The 19,027-nt window shown below is 41.3% G+C and overlaps 1 protein-coding gene across 1 annotated transcript in view; it reads right to left on the reverse strand.

Annotated features, from left to right (window-relative positions):
* ASIP (agouti signaling protein) overlaps positions 1–14,720 on the reverse strand; it is a 29,181-nt gene extending 14,461 nt beyond the window's left edge. The window contains exon 1 of the mRNA XM_086760771.1: positions 14,675–14,720. The gene's annotated coding sequence lies outside the window, so the exon portion shown is untranslated. The remainder of the gene's footprint in view (positions 1–14,674) is intronic.
* Positions 14,721–19,027: the final 4,307 nt, after the last annotated feature.

Consider the following 19,027-nt stretch of genomic DNA (forward strand, 5'->3'; position numbering starts at 1 on the left):
CTCCCTCTATTTTAAAACCATTACCGCTCATCCTATCACAATATCACAGCAGGCCCTGCTGAAGAGTCTCTCCCCACCTTTCCTGTAGCCCCCTTTAGGCACTGGAAGGCCGCTATAAGGTCTCCCCGGAGCCTCCTCTTCTCCAGGCTGAACAGCCCCAGCTCTCTCAGCCTGGCTTCACAGCAGAGGTGCTCCAGCCCTCTGATCATCTGCGTGGCCTCCTCTGGACCTTCTCCAACTGGTCCATGTCCTTCTGATGTTGGGGGCTCCAGAACTGGACACAGTACTGCAGGTGGGGTCTCACCAGAGCAGAGGGGTAGAATCCCCTCCCTTGACCTGCTGCCCACACATCCTTTGAAGGATTTGTTTTTCACTAGCTCCTATCACTTGCATTACCATGGCATTTGAGATCTGCCAAACTGAGTGGTTCTGGAAGCCATGACAGCAGTGTTAATTCCACTTACCAATGAGTTCTGACACTGAACCATGAGTTCAGATTTACATTGATGTTTATCCCTCGTACATAAGGATAAAAATCATTGCACAAGTGCATTTTACACAAATCACAATAGCTGTTGCATTTGTTGTGAACATGATCACATAATTACAAGAGTCGATGATTCTTGATTATTTTTTTTTCACAATATCTATCTTGTGTTAGTCAAGGGGCACATCACTATTTGATTGTCCCATTCCTGTATTTTTTCCTGAGCATCTTCCACTCTAACCCAGCTTTTCTGATTCGCTCTTAGAAAATAGCCCATGATGGTGGAAAACAGGTTCCATGTTTCGAGAGTCTGTTCCAGTCTGATACTTCATTCATTATTTAATGTTCTACTTTTGCATTTAAAAAAAATGCAAAGCATGCTATTGTGGTGCTTGGGTCTAAATACAATCTGAGTTTGGTTAAGAGATTATCTGTGTGCTGTCTATGAAGATGGACATGTCTGTAGCTGAAAAGCAACCTTTTTCAGACTTGGTCCAATTCTTTATTGTTTCAAGGGTAATAGTTGACACTATTTTTATAGTTCTCCTCCTATACCTGTACTTAGTGCTATCTACCAGCTAAGTTTCTCCTCCAATCTATGTTTTCCCTTAGGCTTTCCAGAAATGACCCTGGAACCAGAACTGGAAGTGAAGCTCAGTGGTTATATAGCTTTCACTCAGGGATTTCATCAATCCGCCCAAACTGCTGCCAGACAAGCACGTGTTCCTGCTCCCTGTGTGAGACCCTTGCGTGGAGCGTGGTGTGATGGCTGGACACCAAGTTCCTCCCTGCTGTGGCCAGGTGGCTGCAAGAACTCAGCTTTCCCTTTTTATAAAATGGGTTTAATTCCTTATTTGCCCGTATAAAACAGTGCAATCTTAATTTGTTTTTAAATAAACAAAAAAAATGACATGAATTTCTAGGATTAAATATTTTATAGGATGCCAGTGTGTCACATCCAAATTTCTGCTTCTTTTCTCCTTTAAATTGAAAACAAGGCTATAAAATACTATTGTCCAAAGTCAACCTGGCAAGTGGTATTGGAGGACTTCTCTTGGTTCATTCTCATTCCTTTCATTGTTTCTTCCAGACCCTTATCACTGGTCTTTTTGTGTATTTTTTTTTTTTTTTCATTCCCAAGCCTAGGGGCCCAGCAGATGGGGCGCTGCCTTTTCTCCAGTTTCTCTGTACCAAAACCACAATCAGCTTATTAAAATGAACTGTATATGTTGTACAGAGATAAGTGCACCAGAGAGACTGCTGTAGTGTTTGATGTGGTGTGTTAAGTGTCTGTGCAAGATTAACTTTAACATTTTTTTAAGTTATTGAACTTAATCTACCCTTCTTGCTCCCCTACTCCTTTTATTTCTATTTTTTGGTTCTACCTTTTGCTTTCTTTAATTTTCAGTGATACACTGTGCCCTGCTGCTTTTGATGCAGTTTCCTTAAGACAAATTTCTCTTGCCTTTCATGCATTTAGTACTTTTTCCTTTTGCACTCTTTCATTGTTTCCCTACCTTGCTCTCATCATCTCCAGCTGGATAATCCTGAGGAATGAAGCAATGAAAGAGTGCAGAGGCCAAGTTCAAACAGTTAAGCTTGAGAGCAGAAAAATTTCTGTAGTTAATGGCTTCTGGATTTCAAATGATAGAAGGGGAAGAGCTGGGTGTATTGATCACAGCATGACCAAGAGTGACAATATGATGCAGCTGTGAAAAAAAGCAAATTCAATTCCAGGGTGTACCAAGAGAAGTATTTGTAAAATATGAAAGCATTTAATATTATATGCAGGATACTGGTCTTCATTTAGAGTATTGTGTCCAATTTTAGTCACCCATGTGGAGCAAAAATGCATTTAAATTAGAATAGGTGCCCACAAAGAATAATAAAATGATTACAAAATGTCATTGCAGGAAATACCTTGTGATCTACCAATGCCCCCAGTGATACTGTCCTACACACTCTATTCCTTTACACTCCACCTGATGTCACTTAATGCAGAAAGTGGTGCAGGCTGCCATTCCCTTATACATATTGATGACAAATGTGTGAACATTTTATTTACACTTGTGATACGCCTGAAAATTATCAGGCCTAAGGGTCTTGTTCTATGCCTCAAAACAATGCTTTATGCATCAAATATTATTGAATTTTTAAAGGATGCTTGGATACTAATACACTGTTATTGTATCTAACTGCACAGTTTTAAAAGCTTCTTACTAACATATACGATTCCCTCATTTCCTTGATTGCATCAACCCACTGCAGGTGGGGTCTCACCAAAGCAGAGCAGAGGGGCAGAATCCCCTCCCTCGACCTGCTCTCCACGCTGCTGGGGATGCAGCCTAGGATGCCGTTGGCTTTCTGGGCTGCAAGTGCACATTGCTGGGTCATGTTGAGCTTCTCATCAACCAACATCCCTAAGTCCTTCTCCTCAGGGCTGCTCTCAATCTTGTGATTGCCCCAACCCACGTGCAGAACCTTGCACCTGCCCTTGTTGAACTTCATAAGGTTTGCACGGTCCCACCTCTCCAGCCTGTCCAGGTCCCTCTGGATAGCATCCATTCCCTCCAGCGTGTCGACAGCACCACACAGCTTGGTGTTGTCAGTGAACTTGCTGATAGTGCCATCAATCCCACTGTCCATGCAACTGACAAAGCTGTTAAACAGGGCCAATACTGACCCCTCAGAAATGCCACTCGTCACCAGTCTCCACTTAGACATCGAGCTCTTGACCACAACTCTTTGAGTGCAACCACTCAGGTAATAGTAAGGCAATTAGAGTATCTGAGGCATGTTCCATCTCTCTGGTAAACTCAGTTGTACTGACTTTCAGCTTTACTCTTCTTGGGTCTAATGTTACCTGTTCCTTCATTAAATACAGAATAACATAACAATCACCCCTCAAGTCCTCAAACCCTGGAGGACTCCAGTAATTGAATGCTGCAGCAGCACAACCATCAAAGATTAGGAGAATGCAGTGATCAAAATGTAGTGGAAGGCAGTTCTCAAATCCTGGAGGACTGCAGGGCTCAAATTCTAGATGGGTGGTGTTCTCAAAGTTTAGGGCAGGACACATTTTGTTAACTGAAGCAGGAGTCTGCAGCTTTCCTAACTTTGAGTATCTCACATCATCCATATATATTACAAAAGCATCAACTTGAAACTCATGGCATCCTCTACAGTCTATTCCTGTTAAGAATAGTCATAACTTGATCAATAGAAGAAAGCTGACCCTTTCCTTTATCTGTGTCTGATAACCATGCACACAGATGTAGTTGCAAAAGTCGTACAGACCACATCAGCCCTTCTCATGACCTCAAAGTGCTTGGGGCTGCTTGATGACTACAGAGCAGTTAAGACAGACAAACAAGGCACACAGCCATTCTAGAAAGATTTGCCATGTGCAGGAATATGCAATGATGGGCATAATTGGGCTTGTATATTTTTTAAATGCCTGATTTACAGATGCTTTATGTATTATTTTTGTAGATATATAAAAACGTAGTAATTTGTAATTTGTAAGCTCTGTGTGTGTGTGTAAGGGAGGGGATAGCTTGGCACAGATTCTTCCAAACCACTCTGCATGGATTTTTCTCTCTGCAGCTACATTTGTCTGTAAAATCCCTTGTAATTAGGCCATATATCACACTGTTTAGACCAAAACCACTTGAGCTCAGATGGGTTGAAAAAGAAGAAAATGAATTTCCATCTTGAGGATCTTCAGCTGAGCCCACCGTGTCATCATAGTTCAAATTTCAGGATGGTAAAAAGGGTGAGAATCATTATTTATGGCAGCTAGAAACCAAAACTCACTGGGGTTCAGAGATCAACTATGTTCAAACTAAAAAGTAAGAGTCCCATTAGAAGAAAAATTTGTCCATCACAGTTACTATAACTCACTATAAATTATGCTGCTTGCTCTCCTCCCTTCTTTTTCTTGTTTGGAGCAATGCTTATTTGTCAGATGCTGCGTTCTTTGTTCAGGATGGACAGGACAACAAGAAGAGGTTGGAAATAGAGGAGGAAAGGTTGAGATGAGACATAATGAAAAGCTTTCCAATGTTCAGGATAGGGAAGCACTGGAATAGCTTGCCTGGAGATAATTATTTCATCTCCAAAGTCAGAGATATCTAGGAATGAATTAGACATATGTCTGTCAGTCAGTCTGCTATGCCATCCCTCAAATAACACAGATAAAAACCAACCCAACCCAAAACCCAGACAAAACTACACCCTCTTAAAAGCTATCCAGTATGATGGTGCATGTAAAGCAAAGGGTTGGATCCTTGCCTCAATTTTCATAAAGACGTTAGATGTCACATTTGAGGATGGAGTGAATGTTAAAACTAAAACTAGACTGTAATAATAGAAATACTTGGACAAAACTAATGTGAAAAGAAGCAATTCTGAAAGATGGGAGCTGTTGTTCTAGTCAAGTGGAAAAGGCACAGGGAATCAATAATGTTTATGCCTATTGGCAGTGATCAGTTTGAATGACGTGGTTCTTCTGAATTGTTCCATGGATACTGCCCGTAACAGAGCAATTGTGCTTGTTACCGTGTTCACAGTGGATTTAGAAGTGACTATTGAACTGATCATTTAGTAGAACTCTTGATAACGCAGCCAGAAGACCCTTGCGATAGGACTAGACAAACAATGTGCTGCTAAATATCTAGGGGAGAGCAAAGCTGTGACAAAGCTACAGGCTTGCAAAAGCAAAGACGACCATTGTGATCATATGGTCTGACTTCTATGACAGGCTATAGACCCTGCCTGGATTTCACTGCTTAATTCTTAATTAAAACACGTGATAAAGTGTCTGGAAATTTGTTACTCTGAATTTGTCTTATTTCAGTTTCTAGGAACTGAATCCTTCACTGTGGAAAATGCCTTTGTTTTCTTTTTTTTTTTTTTCTGCTCCTGAGAGGCACTTGGATGAGCAGGTAGCTTCCTAATATTCACCCAGGCCAGGTGAACACATTGAGCCTGTAGAATTACTAAGTATAAATTACTTTTCTCCCACTTCTTCAGTTCAGTTTTCTAATTTTCCTTTAGAGGCAGTGTTCCTTTAGAGACCTTGCCAATACCAAAAAATCTCCTTATTCCAGTGTAGTTATTTTTAATCAAATTCTCTGTTTTCTACTCCAATTTTTTTCTGGGATCTTAATCAAGCCAATGCACATACAATGGCTGTATTTTCTATGCAGGCATTTAATTTATTGGCAATTATCTAGCTATTCCATGTCTTATTGCAAATGAGCTTCCCACCCAGCTTCAAGGGTTTAACAGTTAGCACCTACTTTAAACTGGTCATCTAGCCTTCCTTCAAGGAGCAACCGTTTCCATCACTACAGGATGAAAGCACGGGGTTGTGGTTGGATGAGTGGGTGGGTGGAGGGGTGACTGATCAATCAATCAATCAATCAATCAGTGCACTGGTTAGAGAAGGAATCCTGGATTCCTGCCTTAAGGACTAGAGGGGGAAGGAGTGCTCCCTCTCTCAAAACTGAATGTACATCCCAGTTACGAGAAGCTCCCTGTTCATCAGGCAGCCTGTTTGATGCTTGGCGGCAATTTATTTAAACTGATTGATTCAAAACAGCATTTGTACCTGTCTTCTGATTGAGTGCTGGAAGGTAAAGTGGTTTTAATATCTGGTTTTACTCCAATACTGAATGGAATATTTTTTTTTAACTTTGCCTTTTATGTGTTGTTATTTTTGGTTTAAGTTGATGTCATATGCTATCATGTAATAGATGCATCGCATTATCAGGGCGGGGTGGGGGCTTATCTCCAGTGCATTCTACAGGCCCTAACTGGAATTTAATCTGCCTGCCACAGGTTATCATTTTGCTTCCTGTTTTTAAATAATTCTAATCTTCTGATTTATTTTCCTAACATCAACCTCTTATCATATTTTTATCCTTTTAAAATTGCTTTAGAGCAGTGTTCTCCTGGACCTCTGGTTGTTTGAAGCTCAGGGACACGACTTTTTGAAATTGTACTCCCACCTCCATCCTGGAACGTAGGGCACTTTATAAAGTGTTCTTTAAGTGTTCTGGGCTGTCTCTCATTTTCTACATGTGTAAGTCTTTCTCCTAGCTCATTTGGGAGAAATACAAGTTATAATTCTTTCTGGCTCTATGGAAGTGCCTCTAGGAGGATAAGCATGCTCTCAGAAGACGGGAAACTGGCAAAGTATCTATCTTTGAAAACTGTAGGAAAGAGGAAGCTGTGAAACTATTGTTGCTCCGTGTTCAGTTTCCAGAGAAACAACTATATGAAATACTTATCCCCTTATTATCTTTTAAGAGCATACATAATATTTTGATGAAGAGACATTACTTTTTTGAGGCATCCTTATACTCTCTACCTATGCATGACTAGACAGAGGCTTCACAGACATGGATATGTGAGATTTCCTGTTTGTATTCACTACAAAGCCTCTATTGTCTTAGGTTTTATTCTATTTGTATATTCAGGAACAAATCGGCTTTTATGTTACAGTCAAGGTACCTAAGAGGTGAAGGTTTGGTTTTTTTTGTTTTTTTTTTTTTGTTTTTTTTTTTTGTTTGTTTTCTTTTTTTTAATAGGATATGAGTTATGAGATATTTGAGCTGTGGCTGGTGGAGGCTGATGGTGGATTAGTTTCAGAAATCCTTTAGGCAACAATAAGCCTTCTGGCGATGATTACAATGTGATAAGTAAAAGCAACGGTCAATTAATATCTGATGATAAAATGAAAATAAAATAACTCTCTGGCTTTTCCTGCTGATTTATTTCAAGCCACTCGCTTGAAAGTCAGAGGACAGAGAGTTTCCACGGTGAAGGTAAAAGAACAGGAAGAAATGCTGAGTGCCATATGATACCTATTTGCAGTGGATGGAAAGCAAAGTGAGTAACAGGAGATGTATTGTTGGTAAAGGTTCCTACTGTGTAGTACATGCATAGGAGGTGGGGTACAGCTGTGGTGATCAGACTTGGTGATCAATCCAGGATGTCATATCTGAGAGATTGTTGGGGCCCCGAGCACACCAACAGGGTCTGCAGCCTTTTCCCTGCTGCTGGCGGTTTGGCTGCCGGTGCTTGAGGCTGGCTCTGATGTGGTGCAGCTCTAACCTGGGATCAGGCTGCTGGCGAAGAGCTGGGAGATGCCCCCTCAGGGGGTCCCTTCTTCCCTCGGGTGCCACAGAGAAGACAGGAATTCCTTCTAGCTGATGGTAGAAGGACCTGCAAAAGGGAAACTTGAAAGGGCTAAACTTAAAAAAGAATGATACATGTCTTTGTGTGTTTTACATGTGTAACAGAACTTCTAGATATCCTACTCCTCTGCTTGCCCGTATCCATGACATCCTAAACGAGAAGGTTCTGATTCATAGAATCATAGAATCATAGAATGGTTAGGGTTGGAAGGGACCTTCAAAGGTCATCTAGTCCAACCCCCCTGCAAGGAGCAGGGACATCCCTGACTAGATCAGGTTGCTCAGAGCCTCATCCAGCCTGGCCTTGAACGTTTCCAGGGATGGGGCCTCCACCACCTTTCTGGGCAACCTGTTCCAGTGTTCTATAACTCGCATCGTAAAAGATTTTTTCCTAATTTCGAATCTAAATCTACCCCCCTCTATTTTAAAACCATTACCTCTCGTCCTATCGCAACAGGCCCTACTAAACAGCCTTTCCCCATCTTTCTTGTAGGCCCCCTTGAGGTACTGGAAGACTGCTATCAGGTCTCCCTGGAGCCTCCTCTTCTCCAGGCTGAACAGCCCCAACTCTCTCAGCCTGTCCTCATAAGAGAGGTGCTCCAGCCCTTTTATCATCTTCGTGGCCCTCCTCTGGACCTTCTCCAACTGGTCCATGTCCTTCTCGTGTTGGGGGCTCCAGAACTGGACACAGTACTCCAGGTGGGGTCTCACCAGGGAAGGGTAGAGGGGGAGAATCACCTCCCTCGACCTGCTGGCCACGCTCCTCTTGATGCAGCCCAGGATGCGGTTGGCCTTCTGGGCCGCAAGGGCACATTGCCTGCTCATGTTAAGCTTCTCATCCACCAGCACTCCCAAGTCCTTCTCCTCAGGGCTGCTCTCCATCCATTCCTCGCCCAGCCTGTGTTTGTGCCTGGGATTGCCCTGACCCATGTGCAGGACCTTGCACTTGGCCTGGTTGAACTTCATGAGGTTGGCACAGGCCCACCTCTCCAGCCTGTCAAGGTCCCTCTGGATGGCATCCCTCCCTTCCAGCGTGTCGACGGCACCACACAACTTGGTGTCATCGGTGAACTTGCTGAGGGCGCACTCTATCCCACTGTCCATGTCACCGACAAAGATGTTGAACAGGGCCGGGCCAACATGGACCCCTGAGGGACGCCACTCGTGACCGGTCTCCACATGGACATTGAGCCGTTGACCACCACTCTCTGAGTGTGGCCATCCAGCCAACTCCTTATCCACCGAGTGGTCCGTCCATCAAACCCATGTCTCTCTAGTTTAGAGAGAAGGATATCATGTGGGACAGTGTCAAAAGCTTTGTACAAGTCCAGGTAGATGATGTCAGTTGCTCGTCCCTTGTCCACCGATGCCGTCGCCCCGTCATAGAAGGCCACCAAATTGGTCAGGCACGATCTGCCCTTGGTGAAGCCATGTTGGCTGTCACCAACCACCTCCTTGCTCTCCATGTGCCTTAGGATGGTTTCCAGGAGAATCTGCTGCATGACCTTGCCAGGCACAGAGGTGAGGCTGACCGGCCTGTAGTTACCTGGGTCTTCCTTATTCCCCTTTTTAAAAATTGGGGTTATGTTCCCTCTCTTCCAGTCATCGGGGACCTCACCAGACCGCCACGACTTCTCAAATATGATGGCCAGTGGCTTGGCAACTTCATCTGCCAGTTCCTTCAGGACCCAAGGATGGATCTCATCAGGTCCCATGGACTTGTGCACCTTCAGATTCCTCAGATGATCCCCAACCTGCTCTTCGAGTACAATGGGCAGTTCTTCATTCTCGCAGTCCCTGCTTGCACCTTCTACAGTTTCGGTGGTGGAACAGGAACTCTTGTCAGTGAACACTGAGGCAAAAAAGTCATTGAGAACCTCAGCCTTCTCCATGTCCTGGGTAACCAGGACACCAGTTCCCTTCTGGAGGGGGCCTACATTTACCCTGGACTTTCTTTTGTCCCCTACATACCTATAAAAGCTCTTCTTGTTGCATTTTATATCCCTGGCCAGATTCAGTTCTGCCAGGGCTTTGGCCTTCCTTACCTTATCCCTGGCCACTCGCACAGCCTCTTTGTAGTCCTCCCAGGCTACCTGTCCCCATTTCCACCCTCTATAGGCTTCCTTTTTCACTTTCAGTTGGTCCAGGAGCTCCTTGCTCATCCACGCCGGCCTCCTGGTCTTTTTGCCTGACTTGTTTTTCATCGGGATGCACCTCTGCTGAGCTTGGAGGAGGTGCTCCTTGAATGTGGACCAACTTTCCTGGGCCCCTCTTCCCTCCAGGGCCGCCTCCCATGGCACTTGGCCCATCAGGTCCCTGAAGAGGCCGAAGTCCGCCTTCCTGAAGTCTAGGGCAGAGAGCTTGCCATGTAGTTTCCTTGCTGCCCTGTGGATCTTGAACTCCACCATGTCATGTTAGCCTTTGTCTGGTCATAAGCATAATTTCTGCTGGAAGGTACTACTTGCATATTGGTGACACATTTTGACCTGCCCCAGCTGAGAAAGGGCTGAATGGGGGAGGGGGGGCATTTCTGGCATGGTCACTGATGACTGCTAGGAGAAAGGGAGGTTTCTGGACATTCCTTCTGCATTTGGGCAAGGTTGTGTTATCCTGACTGTGGCATGGACAAATAATAACAGTTGGAGCCATTAAAGTTTGCAGTTCCTTAATGCAAATCAATTTGTGGCACTTATGTGCCCTTTTAGAAATGACAAAAGACAAAATAAGAGTAAGATCGATTGCATTGTTCCTCTCTGTGTGTGGGAAAAAAACCTGGCACCAGTGACTCAGACATTGTGTACCATATGGAAGAAAGACGTAGAAGCAGTCTTGGGTATCTACACAAGATCAACGAGAGGTCTGGGCTATCTCTACGAAGTGCTGTGAGGCACAGCTTGCTTTATGGAAGAAAAGAAATCCATGTGTGGCCCATAAGTGGGGAAATAAGGATGAAGACCAGTGTTTAGAAGATATGTGTTAATTGAGACACTACTCACAGGAAAAAAACAACACATTCTAAGAATGAAAAAATTTTAGACAAACATCTGAAAAAAACCCCTGAATATTGTATATCCAGGATGGGAAATACTGTTCTGGAAAGTAGAGGCTCAAAAGGGTTTGGGAGTTGTGGTGGAAACGAGCTCACAGTGCAACACTGCTGTCAAAAGTGCTAATGGAGTTACTTAACGGGAAAACAGGACCCACTTCAATAGGAGAGAGAATATTTATTTGAGGTTGGTATGACTATTTCTGGAATACGCTCCAAGAATACCACTAATTGAGTGGAAAGAGTTTGGATAAACCATAAAAATGATCAAAGGAATGGAAAAGTATGTCTAAAACGAGCTCTCAAAGCTCCATCTCTTTAATACCAAAGATTAACTGTAGTGTGTCTAGGTTTCTGAACATACTTGGCAGGGTTGAAGGGAGGATGGGTTGACAGAAGGGTTTTCAATGAGGATAACAAAAGTATAAGGAGATGAAGTCACCGAAGCAGAAGCCAGGTGTAAGAAATTTTCAAGATCTGGACTATTCTGGCTCCCTAACAATTATGCTTTAGAACATCTATCCATCAAAGGCTGATATGGTTATTCTACTATAGAAACTTAAAATTTATTTTTCTTTTTTACAAAGAAATACATTTTGTAAGCAAGATTATGGGAAAGTACATCATTGTCTGTGTTATGTGCTAATTAATGATTTGACCTGCAGTTTTATTTATGCTCTTACAAGCCTCTGAAACTGTGCCAGGAGTGTGGATGTTTGCTTCAGCTAGGGCATGCTGGGGGACACTTCTCATGGGTAATTCTGGAGACAAAAATGTCGCTTTTACAGTTACAACACTGCAATTTTCCTACCATCTTGACCTACCTTGACAGTTATTTATTTCAAAGGGTGTTGTTTCTTTCTTTCTTTTTCTTTTTTTTTTTTTTTTTAAAAAAAAAAAAATCCTGAGATCTCTGAAACCTCTTTAGCTCTAGGAAAATAAATCCTATTTATCTCCAGAGTGTCAGGCTTTGAGTCAGTCCATTCCAAAATCTTAGAAAGCATACACTGAAACAACAAGCTTTGAAATTCAACATGCAAATGATGATAAAAAGCTCAGGGCGAATCCCTAAATAATATATACATTGATATTATTTAGGGATATATATAAAATATGTATTAACTGCAATGTACTTTTTTCATGCATTTTGTCCCCTGAAATACAAAGTGTATTGCTTTCAGATGATCTGCCTAAAGTAGCTTCTCTGCCACTTTTTGTTTAAAAAAAAAAAAAAAAAAATCTTTGTAGATTCTGCATGGTTTGGGCTCACAAAGGTGTCTGTATGGATTCTTTGTAACTCATGTTTTTAATTGATCACAGGAGTGAGCTAGACCTGCTCAGCACAGAGCTTTATTTCATTTTGGGATATGTTACCACCGATGATTCATTGTGGGGCGTTGTGGATGGGACATGTGACAGTGGGATCGGTCGCCTTTATAATTTTTCTTTTGAGCAAGCATCTTGCCACCACCAAGAATGGTGGGGGTGGCTTCCAGTAGTGGCCCTCCCAGAGGATCTCCCCTGGAGAACGTACCCATTGCCATCAGCAGCTGAGACAGAGCCTGCGGCTGCACTGAGCCAAGTTCCTCATCTGGGATTTACAGGAACCCCCCCATGGACACCTTGGAAAAGTAAATGGCAAAATCCACTAAAAAGGGCGCTTTGCAGGGAGGATAGATACAGGATTGTATGTGTGTGCTCAGTCCAGGCATTTTTAACTGGGATACTTCAATGGACAGGATGAGAACAGACTTAATATTTTGCTAAACAGTTAAAATTATCATGTTGAATTGACATGAAAGGCTTAAATAAACTCTATTATTAATGTAATGTCTTCCTATGTATTCACTGTTTCAGGTGAGAATGCATCTTTTTTTTTTTTTTCTTTTTGAGCACTGGTCAGTGCTGCCTTCTGCTTCCTTAGAACTCCTTTAACCACCTGAGTCAAAAAAGGTTGAAGAGAAATAGTGAGATTTGAAAAACAAATTTGATAAGCCAATGATATTAAAGAAGTCAATGGGTTTTTATGTTAAATTTGCTGTTTTTAAGAAATATTGAAAAAAGTTATGCAATATTTCTTATATGGAAATATATATACCATGTGAGCATGCACACTTAATTACCAAGGTGTTAAGTATCTAATCAAGGGTTTTAGCAGGTCTTTACTCTGCAAAGTACTGGGGACTAATTAATGCGTGTAGCTCTACTTATGAGTCTGTCTGTGTGCAACAGGTTAAAGGGAATACTGAAGATGAGAACCTATACTGAAGTTGTCAAACTTCTTCAGTTTTCAGTGAAATGTTTTTTTTTCAATATAGAAGAAAAATAACATTTTTTTTCTTTTCCCCCCTTAGTTATCTTCCCTAGCTATGATCATTTGTGTATTTTTGCATTTGGACTAGAATGCTTGTGAAAGCTTTCTGAGCCTGCTTCAATGGAGGAAAAAGAGTGTTTCTGTGAAGTCGGAGATGCATAGGAAAGTACAGCTCTGAAATTTGGGAAGCCAAATGAGAGACATGTTCTTTTGAAAAAAAAACCAACACAACTCACCAACAAAAACTGCCCAAAGCAACCACAGAAACCAAACCACAAAAATGCCAGCTCCCAAACCCTAATAGCCTCAAAAGACCATTTGGAGAGACACTGTGACTAAAACTGCCCAAAATATAGACTGGAGAGACTTTAAACTCTCCAAATAAAATGCACATCGCTCGACAGAGGGAGGGGGATGGCAGACTCTACAGGCAAACAACGCCTCTAAAGAACCCTTCCTGTCTCAGTCAGAAGTGTTTCTGATATTAAGGAGATGGCCCATAAACTACAAAAATGCCAGAAAAGCAACAAAGGCACTTTTGAACACGATGAGCTATTATTTTGTTTCATGGTACGGCTAAAAATCAAAAGAAAGAGAGAGCTACATCATATATGAGAAGAAATAAAGTACGAAAATGTAGGCAAAAATATAGAAAACAGTAAGAAAAGCATCTATTTAGGAAAATGACAAATGTAACAAAAAACAATTTTATTGTTCATTTTCTAGTGACTGTAGTCACTAGAAAATTGATGGAAGTGCTGTAGAAATTTAGATTGGAAAAAAAATGCTGGTATCCCCAAATGCAATCATAAATTATCTCTACATTTTCTATCCTGTTAATTGCGTAGAGCAACGGTTGCTTGCTAAACATGCACAAAATTCATGTAATATTATGAATGCTAATGGAGGATTAGACGCATGGATATGTGTAGCATAGAATTGCTTTTTTTGTGGCGTGCGATAGAGAGAACTTACAGGGCAAAATAGAAAAAGAACTACAGTTCAAAGTTTGAAGAGAAATATTAACACTCCCAAGACAAAATCTAAGCCCTTAAAATCTTTCAGGAGTTATAAAATCTTCAGGAAAACAAAGATTTTATTTCAATATTATATGGTAATTTTATTACCTCTCTTGGACGGGGAAAAAAAATAATTTAGCTAACTGATTGAAGCAATGTAAAAATACAGCTTAGGAAATAAACGTAGTCAACAATAAAATCACACAACAAAAGAGTGTATAGAGATAACACAACACTTAAAATAATTTCAGAAAAAGACTTAGAAGTAGACCAAACGGAAAAGCAACATTTGTAACAGAAAATTGAAGCGATCAAACAGAATGGAAACAATCGAAATAATGGGCAATACAGAAGAAGTGTTTGAAATCAAACAAAAAGCTGGAGGAATAAATGCAAAAGAGTGAAAAGGTAAAATATCAAACTTAAGAGAGGGTTGAAACTTCACTGCTTCCCAGACCAGAGAGAGAGATTTGCAGGAGCGATTTGAGCGTAAAGCAGACAAACACATCCAGTGCCACGGAGCAGCAAAACATGAGCGTTTCAGTCCGGGCAGCGCGGTGGAAGTTAAATCCCCGTAGAAGAGGTTAAATGTTTTGGTCCTACCGAGAGAGCAAGCTGTTGTCCTGTTCATCAGGCTCTAATGGAAATCAATGCAGCCGGGCTCCCTTGCGCTGCTGATCTGCAGGGAACATAGGCAAAGCTTTTGGAGTGGTTTGTGCTCCTGTTGGGCTGCTGAGCAGCCTGCTCTTAAATATCACCTCCTCCCGAAAGCCAGGCAGAAGCATTTACTAAATTTTAGCTGACAAAATTATAACGAGGATGGACAGTCTATTCTTTTCTACTTGAATTTCTGCTTTTTCTCAGTGCTTTTTTTTTTTTCTTTCTCTTTCTCCCTCCTTCTCTCTTTGACTGAAAAAATCTGGTACAAAGTGGACCCTCAGCCCCTCCTTTTTCTCCCCATTTGAAGACCATAGGGACAGTCCTGATCCAGCGGTCTTCAGGCAGAGGCATTTTCACTGACGGCAGTAGAGAAAGGCAGCCAGGTTTTTCTGTCACAGAGGTAGAAAAAGATACATATCAAGGGAAGAACTGAAAAGACATGCAGGTTTAAAAAAAAAAAAATAAAAAATTACCCCCCCCCCCCCGTCGTGCTCTTTAGTCCCTGTTTAGGGCTGATTACTGCAAGTTTCTGTATCTGGCCGTCTCGCTCCCCAGAAAGATCATTATAAATGCTGGGCATGTGCACAAGCGGCTCCTCAGCGGTTCCCTATGCATGAGAATAGTGGAGTTTTTCATTGATTAACTCCACTCCAATGAGCTAGTTCTGTGGAGTTGCTAAAAGCAAGAATGTAGAGGCGGGGGGCGGGGGGGAAGGCTTTTTTCCTCAGTTTGATAACTGCATGTACAAAAACCAGATGAGTTTACCAGAATCTGGACACAATTATTCAAAACATATCAAATGTCCCTTTATAATTTCAAGGGTTTAATTATACATCTCAATGGTATATTAATACTTTCTGCTGGGTATTTGGCAGCCATATGTGTGCCACGAGGGGTTTTTTTATGCCTACTTGGTGAAGCTCTGTGCAAGGGGACAGATAGAAATAAGTAATCGTGAAGCCATTTAGCTGCTGACAGGATGGCTCGTGTCTGCAGCCTAGGGCACCCAAAGGGTCAGACTGGAGTCAATGACAAAGCGTCAATACGGTTTTGGAAGCCCAATAATCGAATGTGATATAACAGCCTGAAGAGCGTTTGTCAGAAAAAAGATGATAGGGGTGGGGGGGGGGAAAGGCCCTGGTACAAAATAAAGCTACAGCCTCTTTGCGTTTCTCTGTGTGGTTAACAAGTCTGGTTTTATAAAGATAGCTTTCTAGTGTTCTCTCAGGAGCTCATCAGGACTATCCCTGGGCTGCAAAAAATACCTCTTTTGGGAGGTCTCTTTAGTTTTTTTTTTTTTTTCTTTTTTTTTTTCTTGGTAGGCCTTCCAGTATGTGGTAGTTTAGGTGAGAAACATGATACTAAGGTAAGACGAGCTGATTTTACAGGGCTCGGAACCTTTGCAGAAAATACAGGGCCATGGGAACGGCTGCTGTGGAGCTGGAAGCACTGCTCGCAACCCACATATTCAAAAACTTTGTAAAGATCAAAAGTTTAAAAATTAATTATTTTCACTACCTCCAATTTAAGGCACTAACAGATTGTGGATTAGGTTTTTTTTTTGAGTGCTATCTAGAATGTGGTGTGCTTTTTGCCATATTTGAAAAGTCTTTCAGCTTCCATCTATTTAATCACAGATTTCTTCTGAGAGGGAACTGCAGGCCCTTCCATTCTAGCAAATCATCCAGTCCTTCACTGACTGCAGCCATTTGCTTGCTTGCTTTAAAATACTGTGGTCTTGTGATTGTCCTGAGTATCTGTCATGACACATTTCCTAGGAGCTTCCGTGATATGTAGGCTACCGTGATATGTAGGCTGCTTTTTTTTTTTTTTAATTTCCCCCATTAAAAACTATTTTCTCCATTTTTGTACTGAGGTTTTACCTTTCCAGTGTTTTATCTTCAGTTCTCCTCTGCCATAATGAAACAGAACAATGAACAGACCATGGCTGTGCAATTTAATAAAGGATTTGATGCAAATATGAACAGTAAGACTCTGCTGAGACAAAAAGCACATAACTGTGCTTTAAGTGTGTAGATAATCTATTAAAGCGAGTGAAGTTATTCAAATGCTTAAAAGTGACCGTAGGCTTTTATGTTTTCCTGATTCAAGGTAATTTTTTTTTCAGAGACAGAAATCTAAAGTGGTTTTACTTAAGTCATAATGCAATGATTCCATATTTACATGGAGATTATTAGAGGTGGAGAATAAAATTTGACCAAAACCCAGCTTTTCACAGAAGACTTACATAACCATCTAATATCACAATGCAAATAGAACGCTACGGAGTGTTATCGCTGCGATAAACCGATAGCACTAACGTAGACTTTCAGCACTTAAATGAAACCCTGCCAGGGTGAAAAAGGGCTGTTAACAACTTCCTGCTTCAAAGTGAATAACTTTATAAATCAAAGAGAACCTTCTTCATTCAAGATGTCTCTTTTTGCAACAAAATTTTAAGAAATATGTTTTTCTTTTCTCTGCCCTGATATGTCAGACTAAAATCGTTAAGTGCCTTCAAAGAAGTAGTAATTACAAATTTAATATTTACATCATTACACAATAAAAGAGGTAACTAAGTCACACATTTGTAACACTCTCAATGTTCTTTACTAAGATATGGGCTGCTGTAGTAGGCCAGTAATAGTGCAAAGGTGTGATCAGGGACAAAGTTTGTAATGTGAAGCCAGCCATTTATTGCCGAGCCTCTGTGCTTTGCAAGCCAGCAGAAATGTCCAGGAACTCAGCTGGTTAGGAACAGATAATTAGTTATGTGTTAAGCACATGTATAATGACCTGACTTGTACCATGGAAGACTGGGACTCTTGGGGCATAGGCCATTTTGCTCGTAATTCTTTGAACGTCTACCAGAAAGTTAGTTCCCCTGTTTGATTTGAAATGTGTGTCGATAACCTTGCCTAAATATTGCGACATCACTTTAGGTAGCTAAATCCAGTTTGAACCTTGCTCAGCTGTTGCTATAGATAAACATAGCAAAGACCAAAAGGTTTTCAGGAACTGTCATGTTTGGTGCTAACGTACAAGCAAAATTGTATCACAGAAGATCTGGGCATTTCTACTCTTACTAAAGAAAATGCACAGTGCTTAGCCTCTGCTTGTCCAAAAAGCATCCAGAGCATTAGCTTGGGTCCTGGAGCACTTAGAGATTATCCACCAAGAGAGCTCCCACATGAAGGAAAGATGTGTCCAGCAACCAGAAATGTGGGTAAAAAAAAGTGTCTGCTGTGAGCTACCTGAACGTGCCTGAGATGCCTGAGAAGCGATGTTTGAGGGACCAGATGGAGACAAACATGATGAGCAAAAAGAACTGTGTGGTGCTCTGAGTTGCTTCTGAGAGCAGCTCTGAGAAGAAATCTAGAACAGTGGGAGGAAGACAGGCTTGCATGACCATAAAATATTTCTGGGTCTTTTGAAAGGACAGATGTTTCTCCTTCGTTGTTCTCTGCTTGTGTTGCTTCGCTTTTGTTGGGTGATGAATATGAAGTGACAAACTTTGTGGTAGAATTGGTTGAATTTTAGAGGGTTGGAATGTTCTCAGTTGTTAAAATTGACATATATCACATGAAAAACTTAACAGCAACCAAATTTTCCAATTTAAAGAATTTTAACTACAGACCTTTATGTGCTGATATCTGCAGGGGTATTTCCAGCATCAGTAATTCCCTTTCTTTTGAACATGCTGTTTTTGTTTTTCCATTTCAAAAGTTCAAGTTCAACATATTCTGATTTTATCTATTTTTTTCCATTCAAAATAAAAAATAACTTAGTTATTTTATGAGTTATGACTCATAAATATGAGTTATATATTATAACTCATATATGAGTTATAATAACTCATAAAGGAAAATATATTTTTCAGACTTTGCTGTTATCTGAATTAGGGCCAAATTCTGCTCTTAGCTTCTATTCCTTCTATTCTATGCCTTGAGGCACCAAATTCACATCTCGTTATATTGTAGACATTTATGGGATGTAATTAATTTTCTTATTTAAAAAAGAAAGAAATCCCAGGGATTTGTTCTGTGCTACTTTGAAATTAAACTCAGCTGCAACTCTGGAGAATGGTTTAGGTTGCCAGACGTGATGCAGGAAGGCTGGTTTGCATTCACAGTACCAGCCATTGCCGCCTTCTGAAAAAATTGACGTGTGCGCGCGTTTGTGTCTTTCCCTTCTCTGTTTGATCTCAGTTAGTGTTTCATTTTCTCTCTGCTTGGCTCGTTGTATTTTCTACTGTTGTAAGTTTACAAAAAATAAATGTATTTGTTTTTCCTTTCC

Source organism: Chlamydotis macqueenii, chromosome 16 (genome assembly GCF_036417535.1).
Source record: "Chlamydotis macqueenii isolate bChlMac1 chromosome 16, bChlMac1.mat, whole genome shotgun sequence".
NCBI lineage: Eukaryota > Metazoa > Chordata > Aves > Otidiformes > Otididae > Chlamydotis > Chlamydotis macqueenii.